Genomic DNA, 22,870 nt, shown 5'->3' on the forward strand with positions numbered 1-22,870 from the left:
CTGTTCCTTGGCTAAAGCAGTGCTCACACAAAGGTACTCAGTGCCAGTAAAGCTGCTTCAAGTCTGCCAACTAACCAATTGCACTTTTCTTCCACCTTTTATTTTTTTCTCCCTTGGCTGTGAATGGTCCTTTGTTGGCTCCAATTCAGTCCTCCTGACAGGAAGGGTTTTCTTGAGGATAACAGAACATAGCCAGGGTGTCTGAGCCTCTGTTGGGCTTTTCCCTTACACTCTAAATCAGTGCTCCCAAACAGTTTTCATTTTGTAACTCCCTATCTTCAAGGGGAGGTCCAAGCCTCTGTGTAATAAGTTTAAGCCTCCCAAGAAGCCCACCATGATCTAGCTGACAAGCTCTTCAGAAGACCTCTGGGGTTGCAAGCTGAAATTAGCTGTCCATATTTAAGGTCTTATACATGCGCTTACATACATCTAGAGAATTATCAGTCCAAGGCTTGAGATGAGAGAAATATTTCCAGTGATAACTTTTTATTTAAAAGCCTGTCCTCCATAAATGGTGTTTCTGCTACATTAAACCATCTTCTTTGTCAACTTATTTACTAACACAGTGCTGAGTTCAGAAATTTCCAATTATATCAACCCTTTCACTAAAAACATTCGTCACCTTCTGAGCTGTTGAATTTGTGGGAAGAAGAGTGGAAAAAAATGAGATATACAGTTCAAATTATAGCTAGTGGAAAAGCCTTTCCTCTCTTAGATTATGCACCTGTGTGAGAAATATTGAGGGAATTTTCCTGTTTTCTGGGTATGATCAGCTGTCACACAACCGGGGCAGCATCAGTTACTCACCACAAACAAACCTTTCACTTTTGCACCCAGGTGGAAGTGTGAAATGGTATTTCTCTGTATGCACACACACAGTTCTGCCTTTTGGTGGCTGAGCAAATAGCCCTGGTGTTTTTCTAACGTTTTCTCCCACCAAAAGAACAGATGAGTAACAGGTGATTTCTGTCATGGGGAAATAGGGTAATGAGGACATCACTGTCTCAGAGAAGTCACAAGTTATGAAAGGAAAGGACTTTTTAGCCAGTAAGAAGGAGTAAGAAGGGAAGAGTTGTAAACTCTTCAGGCTGAAGATTTTCTGTGATCTCGATCTGTTCTAAGGTGATAATTCAGAAAAGTTTCAGGTGTTGCTGAAAACTAGAGAAAAGTCCTACAAAACAGGTCTATAAGGTTGGATTATTTTACAGAGTGAGTTATTTCCAAATGATCACTAATTACTTCTGTTCCGATGTGTACTGATCTTGAAACCAAATTTAAGTCACTGCTTTTCAATATGAAAACTTGTAATATTAATAATTGTCTTTTTGAAAAGCAACTGTCCATTGCACTGCCATATCAGAATACTAGTACAAGATTAATTATGTCTTTGGGAGCTGAGAAAATCAAATTTGTCTCAACTGACACTGTTTTTCCCCCAGTGAAGTCAGAGGTCTGGCTTTCTTTCTGTAGAAAGTAACCCAAAGTAATCCATCTATACTGCATCACACATGCACAGCATAGACAGAGCTTATTCTGACTTGTAGAGGATGTATTGGTCTGAAATCACTTAGTAACTAGTGAAAATGGTCAAAATTATCAATACTTCCAACAAAAGACATATACCAAATCTCCCAAATAGTCACCAAAAAACAGTCAGGGAAATCATTTAAGTTTTTTCCAGCTTTACATCTACAGTCTAATGAGTTTTTGAGATATCCATTACATGAGTGGTAAAAGCTCTTGAGTGTGACAGGGTGCAATTTATCTGATTCTGGACCAGCTAGAGCAAGAATCTGCTTTGTCTGATATGCACATGGTCTTCTACTGGCTGCCAGTTAGATTTCAACCACAATTCTTTCCCCTGACTTTCCAGCCACCTATAAGCCTCACAGCTTCTGTAAATTTGTGTTTTAACCATACTGGGTGGAGGAAGCGACAGCACTAGGTTTTCCTGTTCTAAGCACATTTGAAACGAGTTAGTTTTTAAACCAAAGAAACCACAACTGTAAAACCAAAACCATGTTCAATTGGAGAAAAAGCACTACTTACAGGTCAATTCCAAGAATGTTTTCACTTTGTCTTACCTGACTGTTGTATAACATTGGGTCAGTTATATTTAGATTTCCAGAAAATAAGAGTTGTCTGCTTTCATGTATAACCAATAGTAAATTTAAAATGAAAGAAAAAACAAGTAATCAAAAATGAAACACAACACATCAGTAGTAGCTGAGTATTCATTGATAAAATCTAGTGACTGTCAGAACCCTTTTTGTTCAATGTTATCTGTTTTACTTATTCTGGTTGATTTAAATAGTATTTACAAGAAGATGTCCATTTCAAAGGAATTTCCATAAATGGTCCCTGTCTGTAATAATGAGTTTTAACACAACTCTGAAGTACAGGGCCATGCAAAAATGTTGATATTGGAGCTCAAAACCAGGAAATGCTTCTCTGATTTCTGTGTTATGACTAACTTACCTGATTCAGAACAAAACTGATTAATGATTTGTCATCACAAAAACTTTCAATGGAATATTCTGTATTCAATTACATTTCAAATGTATCATATTCAGATCTGAAATCCAAGAGAATGTTATCACAGGCAGCTAGTCTTAAAAAAATTCCTTTGTCATTAACTTCTGATTCTTATGTGTCATCAGCAACAGTTTGTCACCCATTCCATTTTATCTACTGATACACATTGAGAAGCAAATGAAAACAGAACTGTTGAGATACTGAGCAATCTTGAGTGGTAGCCACCACAGAAAGTAAAAAAGCTCAGGGTTTTATTTTTTAAATGGACTTTTTATCTTTGAATTCTTTGAATTCATATTAATTCACATGAAGAAATGCTGCAGTATTTTGACTATGATAAGATTTTTGCATTTCTACTAATGTCATTTATCTGCTGTTAGTTTTGCACATGCACAATCTGTCATACCAACCAGGAATAGCAGGCTCACTTAATAAGATCTTTGTTTGAGTGAATAAAATGTATGCTGTGATTCAGGCTGGTAGGAATAAGGGGTTCAAAGTTTTCTGTGAAAGACTGAAAGTTGAAGTAAAGACACTATGAGAAGATCTACAAACGTGGTACAATCACTGTTAATAGATTAGTGCTTTCCTTTCTACAGATACCATTGTCACACTAATGCACAGAGGGAAGTGTTAATGTGTCTAAATATATTATTTTAATTAACTACTCATAAACACTGCTCAGGCCTCTGACTGGTTCCCAATATCTGCAGTGCATACATGACCTTTTTAGCAACACTGATTGTATCTGGGGGACAAACTGTAGTGAGCACAGGTTAAATCTGCCTTATAACCCTGGAAAACCCAGGAGGTGTTCCATTTAAGTATGTTACTGAGAAAGGACACCCTTGTACATGCAGCAAGTAGGAACATGCAAGACATTGATGGAGCCGTAAACGTGGTTTCCAACCATTATGCAACTGGGAGACTGATCCAAGAACTTAGCAACTGCAGAGAAATTATTCAGTCTTGGGGCAGTCATTCAACAGAGACAGTGAAAGTCCTAACCTACTCCTTGATTTTTGCTGTTCATACACCCATAGCAAGCCCATGCCCCGAAGTCTTGTAAATAGTGTATGAAATTCTCCTGTACTATTGTAGCCCAAAAGAGCAGAAAATGGCCTAATAATTTCTTCACCATCCGTGTGAGCAGTATCAACACAGGTCACGAGTTACCCCAATGTGATGTCACACATTAACTTCTATGTATCCTATGTAAATTAAATCTTTTCTAGCACAAAAGCCCTGGCTGTTACGTTTACTCCTGATATCAGGTTGTGTTTGACCACCACAGAATGACTTGAGTTGAAAGGGTTTTAAGATTATCTAGTTCCACCTGCCCTGCCATGGGTGGGGACAGCTTCCACTAAATCTGATTTCTCAAAGCTCCATCCAACCTGGCCTTGAATACTTCCAGCAGTGGAGAATCCACAGCTTCTCTGGGCTGCTCTTGTATCAACCTCACACCAAAACATTTCTTTGTAATTGAATAATAATTGAAACCCTCTCTCTTTCAGTTTGAAGCCATTTACCCTTGTCCCATCACCACATGCCCTTGTGAGAATTTCTCTCCATCTTTCCTGTAGGCTTTCTTCAGATACTGGAAGTCCACAACTGGGTCACCCCCAACACCTCCTCTTCTCCAGGCTGAGCAACCCCAATTCTCTCAGTCTTCCTTCACAGGAGGGGTGCTGCATCCCTCTAATCATCTTGAAAAGGCAGATCCATCTACCCTGCAGTTTTTAGACAAAATATGTCATTGATATTCCCTAGGCTGTCATTTTTCTTGTGTGATTTATATTCCAAATATTAATGAATTTTTGGGGACTGAGCTTTTTTTCATTTTTTTCCTCCAGTGGCTGATAGCCAGATAGCCAGAAAGTCTAAAGACCCAAATTAATTCTAGCAAAGAAGAAATGGGAGCAAGGACTTCCCCCTTAGATTATGGGAAGATGGTTATTTTATCACAGAACTAGTAGAAACAATTTGAAGTGTTATATTCCTGTTATTATGGCATAAAACTTGAAAAAAATATTCTCCTTAGACAGAAATAATATTTCTGTATCCGTAAAATATTTGGACTTTTTACTGTAGCATGTAAAAATCTTGAATAAGCAATAAACTTCCATACTTTCTTTTCAGGTGGTTTTCCTCAGTGGGCTCATGGCATCACCCAAACCCACCAAGCTCAGGTACAGAATGGGTGTGGAAGTGGAAAAATCCTCATGTATGTATGCAGGTATTTGGCAAGTTTCAGGTCAGTTGGACAAGACACCAAGAACAAGGTTCCACCAGTGACTCTTGAAAACAGGGCACCATGGTGTGATGTGTTTTCCAACCTCAGCTCAGTCCTGTTGGTTTCCATGGTAGACCTCCAGCTAGCTAACGAGCACAAGAGAGGTGGTGGTGCTGCTGCTGCTGCTGTGCAAATGCATTAATTCCTAATTCTGGTGGGAACAGAAGGTAAGAGTCAGCTCAGTCCCTCTGAGGCTTGACAACTGCTGCAGGCAGGCTCAGGCAGGAAAGGACAGAGGCAGTTACTTGGCAGGAAAAATGAACTGATCAGAAGAAGCATTCATTTCCTTCTGCTGCTTTCACAGCTAACATTTCAGATTTTGTGCAAAGGCTCCCACAGCAGCCAGAGCATCTCCCTGTACACACACCCACACCCACACCCACACCCACACCCACACCCACACCCACACCCACACCCACACCCACACGTGTGTGTGTGCAGGGGCATGTATAGGAAACACAGCCTGAAACACCCCTTTTGTCTGTGAAAGGAAGTGTTTGAATTGGAAGATTCTTCCAAGGAGAAAAAAAAACATCAGGGACATATTTATACATAGAAGTTGCTCTCTGAACTTCATATAGGAAGGAGTCTGAGAGGCAGATTTTATAAACAGACCCCTTTGAATCTCTGAAGAGAGGATTTGAAAAGTCAAACACATCCAAGACATGCCTATAAAAGTAAAAATTACACTGCCCAGAGCCTTTTAAGCAACAGACTTATTTCAAACAACAGAATACTATAGCTCTTAGTCTTTCTTTCTCTCTATGTGTAGACATACATTGGCAAAACTAGCCCCTGAATAAAGATGCTGTTAGTTTAGAGATTTTATCCATTACAGCTGTAAGACCCATGGCTGAAACTTGTTGATCCTTTCTACTGAGCAATAAGACAGTCAAGTCAGATGCCCAGAGACAAAAAAAAATCTTCCCTTTGTTTAGCTAAAGGAATGAACTTGATGGGCCAGGAATCATTTGCCTATCGTTTAAGAAGCAATTTGGGTAACTATTCTTCTATTAGCAGACTAAGTTGAATTAGTTCACCTGAAAATTAATTAATTCAGCTGAAAGTGAAAATATTTTTATCCAGAATGCTGGAATGGACAGTTATTGTAATCTGAATTGGGTTGACACTGTGAAAGACAAAGGATGGTGGAAGAGTCTGCCCAAGAGTAAAGCAGGAAACTTCAGGACCAATGATTTTTTCCCAGTCACTTTCAGAAAGATTTCTTTTCATAGTCCCTTCAAACCAAACTGCTTTTCTCTCCTAGCACAGTGGGAATTAGAGATGTCTGCAGGCAAACAGCACTGGAGATGTTTCTCGCTGCAACTGCTGAATCAGGTCCCTTTAACTACTCAGCCTTGAAACTTTTAGTGCACATTACGTTTTTACTCTGCAAGGCACCTGGAGAATCTGTCCATGAGTGGTTTGCTGTTGTGTCCTTACAGCTTCAGCAGTTCAAAGCAGGAGTCGTGAGCCAACCAACCATGTTTGCAGCTCTTCAAACACAAAACCACTTTACTTTTTCTCCCTCACTACCAGTCTTTCAACGAAAAGCAAAATTTACTGATGCTCCAATAGCTTCATTAACTGCTGCCTCTCCTCCATAGACAGCAAGGGTTAAGGATGCATGGCCCTGGCCACTTGTCAGATTTGGCATGCTAGAGCCAACAGCTGGTGGAGGCAGTTAATTAGTCCTTTGCCCTGCTCAAAGTTCAGCCTTGATTGGCAGGGAAAAGCAGGCTGCACCAGCCTGCTTCCCTCTTTCAATTAACAAAGGCCTGTGCCATCAGATTACCTTGGCAACGTGCCATGGCATCCGTGTCATTTGGCTGCCTGAGCTTTGCCATGGCAACAGGAAAGCCAACCTTGCCAAGGCAGCATCTGGTCTATGGGTGGCAGATCACCTGCCAAACAGATTTACTAGCTGCAAAGTGCTGCCGACTGCCCCCAGAAAAGAGAGAAAGCAGGGAAATCTTGTTACAAAAAGATGATTATCCATTTTAATTTTTCTTTCCAAGCACAGGTTTAGAGAGGTCCAATTGCTGATGTGTGGGTAGGGCAGGTCTTTATTTTTTCTGGGCATGAAAACTATTAAATAAATTAGGCTTTATCTTATCCTCAGGGTCTTCTGGGCATTACAGAAGCAAAACTCTTTGTTGAGGACTAATTTCTATTATGTGGTAACCAGGCTGGTCTTGACAGAGCACTGCTGGTTTTTCATTTCATTTTATCACATCCATTTTGTTGTGTTGACACCAGAGATATCAAATAATCATGGGTCCAACTGCTCACAAACTGCATGGAAAATCAGCTCTGAATGTCAGAATCACATCAAGTTCCTCGGGCCTGTAAAACTTAAGGACGTGTTGCACTGGATTTGTAAGCAGTGTGAGACTTTTTCCAGTGGACAATCTGAACTCAGGAGAGTTTGAAGCTTCTGGATTCACAGAGGGCAGGAAAACACACAGTAGGCAGTGCAGGACTGTCCCCATCTCTACCAAACGACTCTTGGAAGGAAGCCGTGTTACAGAGGAAGGCCAGAAAACCAGTGGGCAGATCTCAGAGGTTCCTCTGTTTTGGGAGATAATTCCTTTCTGACTCTAACCCAGTCAGTCCATTAACACCAAGCTTCTGTGACAAAGACGTGCTAATTAGACTCTCAAGTGGTATTTGAATGGAAATACAATATGACTGCCACTATGCAGGGAGGAGTGAAAGAACACAGTTCTTTTCCAGTCCCTCCCAGGTCGTTGGCACACATCTGACACTTCTGTGAAGCAACAAAAGTGATTGAAGAACATAATTTCCATCTTATTTCAGCTCTTCTTAGAAACCTAAGCATCTTCTCATAAACTGAAAGTACTCACTCCAGGATGTCCCTATTTCGGTTTCTGCCTCTGTGAAATTTACACACTGGACCCTGAGATTAGCCTAGCTGGGTAGAGCATGGTGCTAATCATGCCAAGGTTGTGGCTTGTGGGTTCAAACCCCGTCTGGCCATTCACTTAAGAGTGAATGGACTTGAGGAACCTTCAGTGTCTCTTCCAGCTCCGAATATCCTGTGAAGGAAGTAGTGCAAAGGGTGGTGCTATCTGCAAACAGAGCAAGCAAAGAGTGAATTTGGTGCAGCAGAGGGAAAATTTGCTTCAGTTTGGAAAGCAAGGTTGGTCACCAATGTTTCACACACTCACCAAAGAGTGCCAAAGAGTTCTTTTGGTAGTCAGTGGTCTAGATTTTTGTCTTCCCTTAGGTCTGAGTTTCTAAGACATGAGGGATACATTTGGGAGAGCGTGCCTGCACGTCTCTCAGCACCACACAGAACTATGTGTACTGAGAGAGCAAAATCAATACCTAAATGTGGACAAAATAAATTGGCCAGCTAGGACATACTTGAAAGGCACTTGGCACAAGGATAGCCTCACAGCTCAGAATACAAATAAATTGAAAGTTCATAATTTGGTATCTTTGTCTGAAGATAATGGACAACACCACTGTGGATGTGGGTCACCCTTATTCATAGAGTGGTGAAGATACTGAGAACTGAATGCTCTCCTCAGATTCACAGAAGTTTCACCAGAGTGAAATTAATTAAATTTCAGCTTTCTAGGCCATGCTCTCTTTCAGTTCTGCATGCTGTTAATTTTACTTTCGTCCATCCATTCTGGTTCTCCTGTTCCTAATGCAAACATTATTTCAGTAGAGATCAGAGACAAACAAAATCCTGCAGCTCCTCTGTAGATGACACAAAGAAAGGGTCCATATTGACTTGCTGCTGCACCAGCTGAGGCAGATGTTAATGTTGAGATCATGTGAGAGATCAGGCCAGGGTTGGGGAGGACTAGCAAAGGGAAGCAGAGGAGTTTCAATGTCCCTGTGAGGGATCACCAGCTCCAGAACCTGAGGGTTCTGGAGCTGGTGTCCATTAAGGATAGGAAAATACAGCCCCCAAGGAGAGCTGTGACTCCTAGGGTGGATGTCTGGGGCTTTCACGAGTCTTTCTGACTGCACACTCTGGGGACATGCTGAGGGATGTGGCCTCCAGGAGGACCCCAGTCCCCAGGGAGTCTGAGACATGGCCAGCCAAAGCACTGACACTGTGGTGTCCCACTCACTGTCTCTGAGTGAATGTTCTTCCCTCAGTCAGGGACATTTTTCACCTTTAATTGAATCAGCTGCTCCCAAATACAAGTGAACTGGTTTGCACATGACTAGCTGTCCCATGAAGTGACAAGCTTGACAGAGGTTTCATCCTTCACTTCACCACACTGATGTATCCCTCAACCAGATGTCTTGAGTTTTCCCTGCTCTGCCAAAATGCAGAAGGGAAAGTGTTTTCCCAAAGAAAGACTCCTGTCATTTTATATCATATGTTGTCAAAAGTCAGGGAACAGCCACACTGATGAAAAACCTTCTGTCTCCAGCCTCTGATATGTTCATGACTCCTTTCCAGAGCCCAGATTTTTACCATGTCAGTATTTCTGTAGGCAAAAGGCATCTGAGCATATATTTCTTTCCTCTCTTCAGTACTGGTCAAAAATAAATTCAGTAAAGGAAAAATTAAGCAATAGTTTCCCTCTTGTCTTTTACCTAATGCTTGTTACATAAGTGGTGGTTGGAAAGTTACAAAAACACCTTGAGGGTGGTGAGTAGACCCACTGAGATTTTTGACCTTTGTTCAAATTGCTATTAATCCCAGAAGTTGTGGGTGCCCCATGCATGGCAGGATGCCTGGGAAAGCAAGGTGGGAAGTGCCAACACCTGAACACAACTCACTGGTCTAGGGAAGAAGACAAGAATGGTAGTGGCTAAATCAGAACCGAGTTCTTTCTGGATCACATAGATTCAGAGCCTCAGGATCAGTGGCTAATCCATAACCTGTTGTGGTCTTTAAGAGATCTCTATTCATTTCTGTAGCCCTGGGCTTGTGCCCTGAGAGTAAAGTTCTACCACATGCACGAGTTCTGTAAAGCACTAATTAATAGGTCATCATTTGAACTCTTAGTTCAATGTCAGGGTGTAAAAATTAGCAGACAGCTTTGTGTCTTCCAAATATATGTGTTGTTTTCCTGCATGATGGAGAGCTGCTTGGCTAACATGATAGTTTTACTGTGTAAAAGAGAAAGGAACTAAAACTGCATATCTATATTTTGTTTTCTTCTCTGTGTGACCTGCCTGTACCCATAAGAGTTTTGAGACAAAATGAGAGAAGGAAGCGCACAGACTTCTGGTACTGTCATCTCTGTGATCAGAAGAATTGTGTACATTGAATAAATGCTTCAGAGGAGTGGAACTGATCTGAAACTCTTTCACCTCATATATACTGCTGGGCCACCCTGAGAAATCTTAATTAATCCTTCTGGCTTAATTGCTAAGCTCTCTGGGCCATGGAGACATGGACAAAAGCAGCATGCTAAATGGCCTTCAGGATGTCAGGAAATCTAGGAAGCTGAAACCAAGTATTCATTATCACAGAAGCATTTTTATTGGAGGCTTGAATGTTATAAGGAAAGGCTTTATAAGAAAGGCTTTACTGGGATGCAGGAATTGTTTCATTATTTATGGGTTTGAAGAGTCACCACACTGGAGTCAGCAGGAAGTCACAAGGGAAATTTTTCACTTAGCATAAAAAGTGTTTTCATATGTGGAACTGAACCTTTTGCACAGACTGCGAGACTATTTTACTTCAGATGATGATACTGCCTCTTATATGTTTGAAGGCATTTTGATGATCAAGCCATGTCTCCATGCTGAAAACTGACTCAGCAACCCAATGTGTTGTCTCATGTTAAGATTTCAGATTAAGTAATTCTCTTTTATAATGCAAATTTTTTTTGCAAGAGGATATCCTGGAGACCATCCCCACTGCTCTCAAAGTTTAATCCAGAAGTAGGTCAAATCCAGATGGTGAGTCAGGAAATGCTAATGTATTTTAATTATTAGGCTATTTTTAGAAAGTTCATCATGTTATATAGCCAGGAAGTGAAGTGGAGCAGAAAGTAAAATCCGAGCTAGATGATTCTCTCTTTTTGAGATAGGAAGATGAGTTATGCTTCATTGACGCTATTAATGAAAAATAAATTGTGACAGTTCTAGGTCTAAAAGCTGAGCTTCAACACAGAGCATCCACCCCAGGAAGCAGCACTTCTTGTTTACTTATGTCATGTTTTCTCAATCCTAACTAACAGAAGTTTGCAGTCGGTCCTTCAGTTATTGGTTCTATGTTCCCTCCTCCCATTATTAGGACACTGAAAACAGTTATTTTAACCTTTGGGAAGTTCTTGGGAATATTTTCTTTGTGATTGAGACTGTATGAGTAGAAAAACTTGAATTTTTCAGGGCATTTACTCATTTCTGGTAAGAGGTAAAATGATGTAAATAAGCATCAGGTACCCTTACCAGAGATTTCTCTTGTGTATTACAAGCTCTAAACAGAATTATCCTGAGGCTGAGATTAGGCAGCAATTACTTTAGTGATTGGTGCTGAGTTATTTTACACAAAAACATGTACATGTATTTGAAAGTCTGGAGCAACAGACCTAGATTTACTGGATATCAACTGCAACTCCTGGTCATGGTTCATTTCTATCTAGTGTATGTGGATCTGGTTCTAGGCTGTGGTATGTATTTCTTGAGTGTGATCTTGAGCAAATCATCTGCATTCTCTGCCCACCATGTGTAGCATAAAGAAAACAATACCCTGTACCTCATAACTCTCTTTTAATGTTTATATGTAGCATCTGGCTATAGAATTCTGCTCCTGTTTAATACTCCTCAGTGCTACTATAAAAGAATACTTATTTTCTGAAAATAAAATAAAATAGTAAAATATAAGGATTCACTGGTCTTTCCTCAGCATGCTACTTGTGAATCCAAACAAAGTACATTACTGATTTTTCCACATAAATGGAAACCTCCATTCAAATTAAATCTTCATGCAGGTATCAAGTAAGGAGAACAACATAAACCAAGTATAATGCAAACAGTAGAACAGACTGCAATGAATAATCCAGCCATCCCAGGTTTCCTGTCTTCTGCTTTCATCCTGTCCCTGGAATAATTACAGACCTTCTCTTTGGCTAAAAAAATTCTCGTCTTGCAGTTGCAAGCATATCATGTTGGATTTCAGTTTTATTTTTAGTCAAGTGGATTTGCTGTCTCTTGCCAGTTTATTGTGTTGTCTTAGCAGGGACATTTGAACAGAACAGTGTTTTGCTGGAGCTCCAGTGGGATCTTGCATATAAAATCAAAGTTCTCTTGCTTGCTTCATGTTCTCATTCATTCGGTGTCTCAGAGCCTGCCAGCTCTGTGGGCAAGTAGCCAGTTTTGCATTTACTACAGGGTTTTGTGTTGGCTGTCAGTCACAAAGAGTGGTGATAAATGGATTCAGCAGCACCTATTAGGATTAACTGAAGGCTTAAATTCATTTTGAACCCTCTTACTGCCAAAATTAATTATACCAAAATTAATTATGCTATGTTATCCACCGAAGAACAGGCCAAGGTGAGGGAAATACCTACATGAAGATGTTTACTGCAGCCTGGAGCTGAAGTAACCAGTGGAATCCATAGAACAGAGCTCATCATGCTTACTGGGCTCATAAAGCTTTTTGTACTGCTTTCAGCTGTTCTTCAAGTTTTGTTCTCAAAGACCTTGCTCTACACACTGGCTGCAGTGATTCAGGTCTATCAGAACAACACCTGTACGATGAACTGCAAAACAGCTTGGGCAGTAGGATTACCCTTGTATTTTAGCAAAATCATCAGCTCAGCTGGAATCCCAGCTACTGTATGGTACATATTTCATGGTATGACATTTGGAAGAAATATGTGAATAGAAAATCCAGTTACTTGATTGCTTTGCAAACCAATGAGGTTCTGTCCAACTGACCTCTTGTTAACAGTAATTTAGTCATAATTTGGCCTTGTGTTGAGGAGAAGCTGCTGAAAAACAGTGTAATACCAGATGGAATCCCTGAAACTCTCTACTGTCAATGCAGCAGGCACAGCAGAACCCACCAGAGGCACAGAGGTGGTGAATTAAATTTTGCCACGTCCATACAATGTCATAGCTTGCACTTAAGAGCACCACCATTGGATTAGAGCTCCCTTTTGAAGTTAGGCATTGGTGTGAGTTATATTGAAGAATATAATCTGTTCTGGCAGAATGTGTTCTGGCTGCACAACCGGAAGCAAGTTCAACACTGATAAAATGACAGCAAAATCACAATGTCTCTGTGTATGACTGCCTACATTTTGTGTCCTCTTCTGTAGTCTGATAGGGTGTGAAGCCCATCTATAACATAAAGGCAATCAAATTTCCTTGATCAGAAAGCCTCTAACTGAAGGGAGGAATATTGTTTAAAAGATGGGGGAAAGAAGGGAAGAAATGCAAAAAAAATAAAAAAGCTATTTTATAGAAATATTGATTAAAAAGTAGTGAAATATCACTCTTTCCTGCTGCTCCACAGCCTAATCCAGGCAAGGAATTTGTGTATTTTGACTATTTCAGGGAAGGGCCTGACTGATTTATCCTTTCCACAGGTTCATCTATAGTGCCTACTGCAACCAAAAAATCAGCTCTTAAAAACTCCACTCAGTAGTTTGCATTCAGGGCTACCTTACTGCAGTTATTTCAGATGCCCTGCTCATTCTGGTTCAAGTTACAAACCATTCTGTATTTCTGTTACTACTGTCTGCCTGCCCTTAACTTGCAGAGAAAAATCTTGTCTCTCCTGCAGAAAAACGTGGTTATTGGTAGATATTTAGACTTGCCTTTTGAAAATCAAATGATACTGCTTTGCCAGCTGGTGGTGTATTTCTTGGAATGTTGCTGAAGAGCATGTTTTCACTGAGTAATTTTTTGTTGTTGTTGTTATAAAGGTAGATTTAGAAATACCCATAGAATGAAAGCTAGGTTGATTTGGTTTTCTTCCTTCTTTCAAGTAACCATGTGTTTTACTGACAGAGAAAACATTCCACATGGGAAAAATACTGGTAAACTAGCTTCAGGCCAGGAGCTTGAAACATGTATCAGAAACATTAAAATCAAAACTATATTAACTATGGGTTTCCTCTCTCTTCATCAAGGAGACATATGTGCCTTTGGAGTTATTCAGTCCAATTATGATTTGAACCTTTATAGGGAGTGTAGCAGGAACTAAATTCTTGGTTTATGGCACCTCCTTACCAGAATTCTCCAGAGTAATTCATGAATCACTTCATAATGCTCAGAATCTTGGAAGACAATCTTATAATCAGTAGACCTACACAGGACATTAATAGCATAAGACTCTTTCATATTCTTTGTCTTGCCTTCTTCTCAGTCTTTTTCATTACACTCATTTTTTCATGAGTGACCATTTTTTCATGTCCTTCTGAAAGTGTTCATATTCATCTATTTGTGCTGAACCTGGAAGCAGAATACTGCTCTGGGTGCACCATTAGGTCTGACTCACAAGCACATTTTTAAGTTTTTGTGTCACTGGAGTTCTTCTATCTGTCTGCAACTTTTCTGAAGTTCATTTTCAGATTTCAGATACTAGATACTCGAATGTCTTGACAAGGAGGTTTGAATGTGAAATTGTACAGTACTTTGGTAGCTTGGGTAATTTTATTCCAGATGAGAAGGTCAAGATGGCAGCTTCTGAAAAAAAAAGCAGGAATTAGTCACCTGCTACACCAAAGATTCCAGGGAAGATGACCACCCAAAACTGTGCAACATGGGGTACAGGAGTGGATGACGTGGCTCAAAAGAAGACACTAAATACCTATAGGGCTGGGATTCCTGGGTGATATTTCTTGCTGCAAAGAGTGCAGTTCTTCAGAGTGTCATTGCTGCAAAACCCCATTATTTAAACAAGGCTACAGGGTCAATTCATAACATCCTGGAATCTGACCCAGTTCAGAACAAAGAAACACTCTGTAAGATTAGCAGGATCTAATTGAACCTCTTGGCTGTGAAGCAAAGTAATTAATGTTGTAACAAACAATTGTGCCTGATGTTCAGTTAACAAAATAAACATGATAAAATATGTCTGCAACATTTTGAATCAAAACCTCATAGAGTTACCATGTGCTCTTACATCTTCCTCCGTGCAAGTAGTGCATAGTTAGCAAAGTATTATCCGTGTGTTTTACACCACTGTCTAATTGCACAGAAGGCAGTTAAGAAGATCAAAGAGCTCTATTAACAACAGATAACCACAGAACAAATATGATTAAAGTAATTACAGAAGGAAGTAATCTGCTAATTCTTAATGATTCCGAGGACTCAGAGAGGAGCTCTCAAAGTGATTTTCTTCACTGGAAATCAGGGTGTTACTGCAATGGACTGATATGATATTTTGGGTTTCAAAGTGTGAGCCATTTTCCTATATGCGTCTTCTCTTACACCTTCCCTTGAACGTCATACTCAGTTGTGACATGATTCAGAAGTGGAAACATCCTCACCACAGCAGTTACCAATCTTTCTTTTCTTCCCCTCCCTTCTCCCATCTTTTGATGCATGGCAAAATTTTCCAGACATCTTTGATTTCTAACCAGGACTTACCTTTACCTTCTAGATAGCCCCTGGAAACAAATGTATGCAATTTTCCTCACACTTCCTTTCCCCTCACATCCTTTCTATCTTATCAAGCAGGACTAGAGATGATTTTTCACTCCTTCCACTCTTGCCCCTCTCACTCTACCCTAAAATCTCCTCCTTTTCTTATCTCTCCTTTTTACTTCAGACATCCTACCAGCTTTGACACTAACAAGTCTTTCCTTTTTGTTCTTCTTCAGTAGACAATTGAGCAATTAATTTAGAATTAAAGGGAGATACATACAGGTTTATCTATACTGTGAGGGGGTTTGGAAGTCCTGAGAATAGAACCTTTTAAATATGCGTATTCTGTGTTTCCCCTCTTTTCTCCCTTTCCCTTTTTTGCTCTTTCCCATCCTTTTGGCACCAAAATGTGCTTGGCCTTGGTGTCTTCAAGCACTGAAATGCAAGCACCTCTACAAATCATTGTTTGACATTACATAGCTTCTAATAGTGTCTGAAGCTTCACTGTATCTCTTTGCTGTTGACATTAAGGATCACAACCAGAACCAATGGAAAAGCTCATTGAACCTTCCATGGTCTGAAACCAACACATTTTGTTCAGCTTTAATCAACACACTTATTCAAAACTCATGTTGTACCTTCAGACACACAGAAATTTCTGTGTACACACAGAAACTATATTTTCTCTAAATTTATTTAATCCTTTTTCTCCAACCTCTTTTGCTTTTTATTTTCTCCTCTTCAGATGCTGCTTTAAAAGTTAATTTCCTAGTATCTTGAATCACTAAAGTATTTCTTCTCCAGGCCTGAGATCTTGTGTTTGCTACAAGCAACAACTAGTGCTATCCCAGTGTGAACACTGCCTTTGTCAAGGCTAGTGTCAGAAAGCTAAAAAAAAACCAGGCCAGATTCCTGCATTTGAATTAGCACTTCAGTAAATCACCTGTTTTTTCCAGAATTTTTTACATGCCCAGCAAATCCAGCTCCTCAGAAAAAAACATGGCCAATTATGATTCCCATTCCCAGAAGCCAAAAGTAAGGAATCTGGCCTTGGTTCTGTTGAAAAGACAGTATGAAATCAGGAAAATTCATGTCATGCTCAAGCATGTCCATCTAAATAAGAGCATAAATAGATAAGGAAGGAGTAACTGGTTCAGTGTGAATTACCATCCTCCCATGACATATTGCTGAATGCTCTGCATCTAGTAATGATGCTCATGTTAATGAAAAATACCCTGGATCTTTGTTAAGGAAAACTTAAAATGTCATTTTTGCTTTCAATTTAGTTAGATTTTCCTTTACTGCTGATTGACTCATTTTTTTGTTTTTGTTTGTGGGAGGTTTTTTTTGTTGGTTTTTTTGAGGTTTTTCTGTTTTGTTTTGTTTTGTTTTTTTTGTAAGATCCCCTGGGGGTAACTCAGTGTCTTTTGGAAATCAAATACTTAAATTTGATAAAGATAACAGTGTTCTGTATCTGTTCTTATTTTCTGAGATGTCCAGCTTTATTACATTATCTGATCTTTGCAGTTGCAGCTTTCTCCCTCTCCTTGTAACACATATATCACATTGTCTTCTCCACTTAAAGGTGACTAGCAAGATAAAATATGCACTTCTCATAGTCACAAACAAAACATATTCCAGAGACAACACTATCTCCTGATTTTCACCCCAGTTGACCAGTAACTAGACACTTCTTGCTGCCTCTTAGATAAATTATTCCCAGTCACAGCACCTGCTTGAAGATCCAGAACTGCAGGAGTAAAGTTCTAAAGGGTAAGGACAATTGCCAGGATCATCCCTAATTGAACAGCTGATGTGTAATTTTGTCATATTCACCCTGTGCCCTCAGGGCATATTCTCCCACAGAGCAGGGCGCTCTGGGAGAAAGTTTCTCATTAGAGAGAACTTCATCAGGAAGTTTTGCTTTATGTAGGCTGTGCTGTGCAGGACGAGGTGTTTTACAGTAGTAGGGAATGTTCTTTATTGAGAGCTAATGAACTTGTACAGACAAAATTGTCTGTGCAACTGGGTGAGGAAAGCCTGCCTATTGCTCATCTAGGGTATATTTACCAGTCTATTTCAGTCTCTGAACCAGGCCATTAACTTGATTGTGCCTCAGAGTACCTGAAGTCAAAGCCTTTGTCCTCCAAAGCCCAAATGGAAAGAGGGAAGTTGGTTTGGTTACCTATAAGCTGTTGGTGTAAGCAGGGTGAACGATTTTCCTCCATCCATATGGATTTTGCAAAGTTTAGTGAAAGTCTCTGTAGATTCTAAGAAAGATGGCAGGAAGAAGCTCAGCCATCTGGTAGGAGGTAAGACCGCACCTGTCTGACCAATTTTCTTAGAGAGGATTGTCCTCCATGTGATGTGTGGAACATGGATGGTTCCTGTTACCAGAGGATATTAGGATTACTGTGCTTACAGAAGCATAGAGTTCCTGAGGTGGGAAGAGATTCATTAAGATCACTGATCCACTTAGATGAAATCCCTGCAGGGCTGCCTCATATTTACTTTCATTTTCTGTTTGATAGTCAAATTAGTACTACTGTCCCTTGACTAAATCTAAGGGCACTAAACAGAGAATTATACTTTTGCCAGATCAGGTTCTTAAAATCTGTTTGCAGTGTCCCAGGGAGTTTGTGGGGTTTTTTAGGAAAGGGAATGAACTTGCCTGGGAGGGAGAAAGAGGCTAGCAGAGGGAAAATGGGAACTCTTGTCTATACATTTCACTCCTATTTTCTAATAAAGCAAACACGTAAGTTTTAGGAATGGAATTACTACAGATATTTTCTCACTGCTCCCTACTTCAGCTTTCTACTGGCATTCCAGGATGATTTTAAGGCAGTTGGTTAATTAAGTTTAGAAAAGACAGATTGCTACATCTGTGCTTGTTAGTCTGTGGCTTTGTTCCCTACTTTTTCTCTACAAAGGTGAGTATTGTTGACTTAGTTTATAATTTTAAATTTTAATTTATTGGTTTTTTTTTCAGAATGCATGTTCTCACATACATTCCCCATGCCATATAGCTTGAGTAGGAAAATGGTGCACTCCATTTCCATTCCTTCATGTGTTCTGCTTTGGCTGTAAAGTGTGGGTGGTGAGAGACAGGAGATGTTTTAACTGGGATTTTTAATATTTATTTTTTATAAGAGGTTTTATTCTTGCTTAATTTGAGCTAAGTGGAAGCTAATAGATCAACCAAGCCTTAAGGTCCCATTGCCAAATAAAATATAGAAAGCTTGAAGTTAATAGCTATATTTGTAGAACTTGCTGCTACTAAAAGAAATAGTGTATCCTTTCAGCTAATTCTCTAACCTTTGTTTTAGGCATGTGAATAAGATTCCTCATTTTCAAACAATATTTAGCCTTCAACAAATTTCCTCCATACCAGTGGGACCTGATAGGTGCTTAGCATGTAGAATGAACAGGTGATTTATTCAGGTGCTTGAAACCATAATCCTGCAAAGATTTATTATCTGAAAATCAAGTTTAAGACTTCATTGTGCATTCTGAAGTCTAGTTTCTAAGTTCCTGTTTTCAGTGTGTTGGTTATGATTAACCAATAGGTTTAACTTACCTTTACTGCCAGTTTCCAACATTTAATGCATATAACATAGCCCCTAATAAATAACTGCAGTTTTATTAGCTGAATAGTTAGAAGGACATGACTGATAAGTAAGTCACATAAGTCAGTACCAAAAATGACCAACTTTGGAGGCTAAACATAGCAAAGCCTTAAATCTCTGCACCTTCTATAGATTTATTTATAAATCAATACACAAGTCACAGCTGGGAAGTTAGATTCAAGAGTAATTAACTTTAGATCAAACTGTCTTGATACACTGTAAAACAGGCAGAATTTTGTGAACATAATTAACTTGCATATTGTTTTGTATTCTCTACCACAGCATGGACTAGTTGTTTTGAAGACAGATTTCTTCATGCAAAAAGTCATCACTTATATTAGAGTGGTGAAGTAACACAACAATTGAGGGTAGCTGCATAATGAACACAGAAAGGTAACCATATCTCTGAATAGTTTTATGGCCACATTATCTATTTTTTTACTTGGCATTTGTCCTTCACTTTCATATGTGTTTTTCTGAATGCCACTAACTAAGCAGAAACTCTTGGTACTGAGATGATCTTTTCTGTGGTTGTTCTTTTCCTAGTTGTTGATCTCTTTCCTTCACAACCCCCACTTTAAAAACTGAACATTTATCTGAGTGCACATATATATATATATATTTATAATGTATATTTTTTTAAAAAAATTCACATATAAAGGGGGAAATGGAAGTTTTTTACATGCCAGAATCCAGCTGCCTTAGTGGGAAAGTGAAACAGGTTAAACCAAATTAAACTTAGTCTGATTATTATCTTTAAAAAGTAAGAAAATATTCTTGTCAGCTAGTGGAGAAGTACTGAGATAAAGCAAGCACAAAGCTAATTTTCTAGGTATTGTCAGTACCCAGAATTTCAAAAGTAGTAAATAAGTAGATGAATATCTCAAGGTGAACCCATTTTTGAGTTTCCTATCATCACACACAAAAGCTTGGGCAAAAGAAAATATGTTAAAAGTTATGCCTACAATTTACATTCTGGAATTATTTTTTCCTGCAGTTATAAAATCATATTACCAGAGCTGGAGATGAAGTCTTAATTTGACTTTCTACTTCAATTTTGAAGTTGTACTGCAAAATTTACTTTGAGCTTTTTGTGCTTAGCGGCTCTTCATGACAACTAAAGTGCTTCCTCCTAGTTGTATAATCCTGTTTTCTTAAAGAAAAACCTCAACCAAAGAATAACAATAATAACAAAAACCAGAAACAAAATCCTACACCCCCAAATTCCAACACAAGTCAACAATCAAGACTTTAAAGAGTAATGTTTTCTAGAGTAAAGGTCTTAACTTGCTTGGTAAGGAAATGCACAAAGGGAAGTTGTGTGCTTGCAGTACTCGCAAGAACAAGCCAAGCTTCTGTGAGTATCCCTCAGCTCCTTCTGGAATTCATGGAAAATATGCTAAACTTGTATTCTCTGTGATTTACTATTACTATTTCCTTCATGCAGTTCATGAAGCATTCTCACACATAAAAAGGCCTTGCACTGACGCTGTAAGAGGAGTCAGCATGGAGCCCATCTCAAAATAACAAAACATTAATGACTGAGTGAATCCATGCAGGAGAACCTCCCTCACTGCTCTTTCCCCTAAGAGATGTCTGATACATTTTCTGTCTGCTCCAGAGCTGAAAGGGAAAAGCAGTTTAGGGTCTGTATGAGTTGTAAATGGAACTCATTCAGCTGGTGTAGAAACTCCAAGGTAGGGGCCAACAAGTGCAGCAGGCAGAGAAATTAATTACCTTGACTTTCTATTTCTACCAAATTCTGTGTAATTGTCTCTCTACCTATGAAAATTATTTAAACTGGAACTCAAGGCAGAACAGATACTTTTCCAATAATCATATAGTTTCCTTCTAAAGAGCAGAGGTTTTGTTCTGAGGAAATTTAACAACTTTGGCCATCTCCCCAAAGGTGAACATTTATCATTACCTATCATTGTTACCAGGACTTGATGTTGTTTAGTGAGGTCTGTCATAATGCACTTGTGGATCTGGGACAGGCATCCTGGATGGTAAATTCGTAGTTTAGTTCATTATTCATGAATTTTTGTTCTTTGAGTGAACAATGAAGTAGGTGGAAGGGCTGCAGCAGTGTTGTGGAGGCTCTGTTTGCTGTGTGCACTTACTTGAGCTTCCTGAGATATTTACCACATTAAGAGCTAACAGGCTCTCTGAATAAATGCCAATGAACAGTGGGAATTTCTGAGAGGAGTGACAAACTTGAGAGAGCATGACCCTTGAGCTCGGGTGATGCATGCTGGAAATTTTAAATAGTCAGGGTTATTTTTCAGTAATGTTCCATTTTCCAGAGAAGTAAAGTCCTTTAAAAAGATTCACAAACTTTGTCTCATAAAGGACTTTCTCCCTTCACAGTACTTGGATATAAGCACTTAAATCTTCAGGAAGGCAATAAGTACATTTTATATTTTGAAAAAATAATGTTGAATGTTTTTGGAAAGATAACATTAAATGTTCTAAATCAAATCTGGAGACCTGCTAATGCTGAAGACAAGAGAGCAAGAGAACAAGACTGGTAATTTCCCAGTGTTAAAGTTAATTGCAGTGGAAGAAACATCCCTTGGTCAATAAGGTTGCAAGATAAGAATGGGGCGATGGAATTACACGATAGACAGAGGAGAAAATATAAGAAATGTTTTGGTATTCAGTCCAGAATGCACAGTCAGAACATGTCCTCCCCATGAATTTACAGAGCTTCTGAATAAAGTGTCCTGTTGCATCAGAACATGCTGAAGATTGTCTGCTGGAACATGTTAGTGATTGCATGGATGGAAGTGGATCATGGGACTGAGTTCACATCCTGCTAATGAAGGATTGACAACACTGGACCAAAAAATAAATATATTCACCACATGTTTTTCCATGACAAAATGTAATATAACTTTGTGACAATTATTATCCAAGACTTACCCACAGCATGGGAAATGGTGATCTGCAGACACATGAAGCATAATGAACATTAGCCTTCTGGAAAACTATTCCTTATTTTTTTGTTAAGTTCATTGATATTACAGAATAGTAATCTTCCAGCTTCCTGTGACAAATCTTAGCCCACTGCAGAAGACTGAAATGTCTTCTGAAGACCACTTTTCAAAAGCTTCAAATGCTATTCAGCATTTTTATTGCTAAGGGAAGACAAATATAAATTGGGGCATTGAGAAACAAAAGCATTCTGGTCCAATGAATGCTTTTAAATAAAAACTCCTGAAAGGTGAATGGACAGTGGTTTTGTTGATGGTAGGAAGTTATGGATTATCATCCCAATTCCATTTTTCTGTTGCTACAATACTTGGTAGAAATTTTTGTCAGAAAGGAAGCAACAGAGGCTAATGCTTAATATAAATTGATGACCTTGTCTTCCCCTGATGACAGCATCTGCCTCTGACAACTAAATGGAGAATATTAGAACTCCTCATCTTTGTATTAAATGAGGCAGGAAAAAGAGTGTAAGTGGGCTGTAATCTCATGGTAACAGTTATTGTAGAGTTTCTGGCATCAGATTTACTCAGATGGAGTTTAATTATTTTACCATTGAAGGCTCAAGATTGCTATAGCTGAGCAATGGATAATGATGTTAAATCTAATCTTTGTTTAAACAGTCTCTAGGAACAATATAAGACACAAATAATGGTTAAAAAAGAGAAATACACTTTAAAAAATGTAGACTAGGAGAAAAATTGTGGCTGTCCCAGGAAATCTACATGCTGGTTTGGCTGTCTTCATATTCCACATGAACAACATACATCCAAGAAATTTCAGTTTCTTCCACAAGACACACTCCATTTTCAGACTTGTTTTCACTTGTGTATTATTTAAAGAAATATTAAAATTATAATTCAAATTAGTCTTTTTT

At 39.0% G+C, this 22,870-nt stretch overlaps 1 long non-coding RNA gene across 1 annotated transcript in view; it reads left to right on the top strand.

Annotated features, from left to right (window-relative positions):
- Positions 1-4,729, top strand: part of LOC117243985 — a 50,473-nt gene extending 45,744 nt beyond the window's left edge. Inside the window, exon 3 of the long non-coding RNA XR_004496256.1 lies at positions 4,678-4,729. This is a non-coding gene — a long non-coding RNA (uncharacterized LOC117243985). The remainder of the gene's footprint in view (positions 1-4,677) is intronic.
- The last annotated feature ends 18,141 nt before the right edge of the window (positions 4,730-22,870 follow it).

The sequence above is a fragment of the Parus major genome, chromosome 2 (assembly GCF_001522545.3).
Source record: "Parus major isolate Abel chromosome 2, Parus_major1.1, whole genome shotgun sequence".
Taxonomy (NCBI): domain Eukaryota; kingdom Metazoa; phylum Chordata; class Aves; order Passeriformes; family Paridae; genus Parus; species Parus major.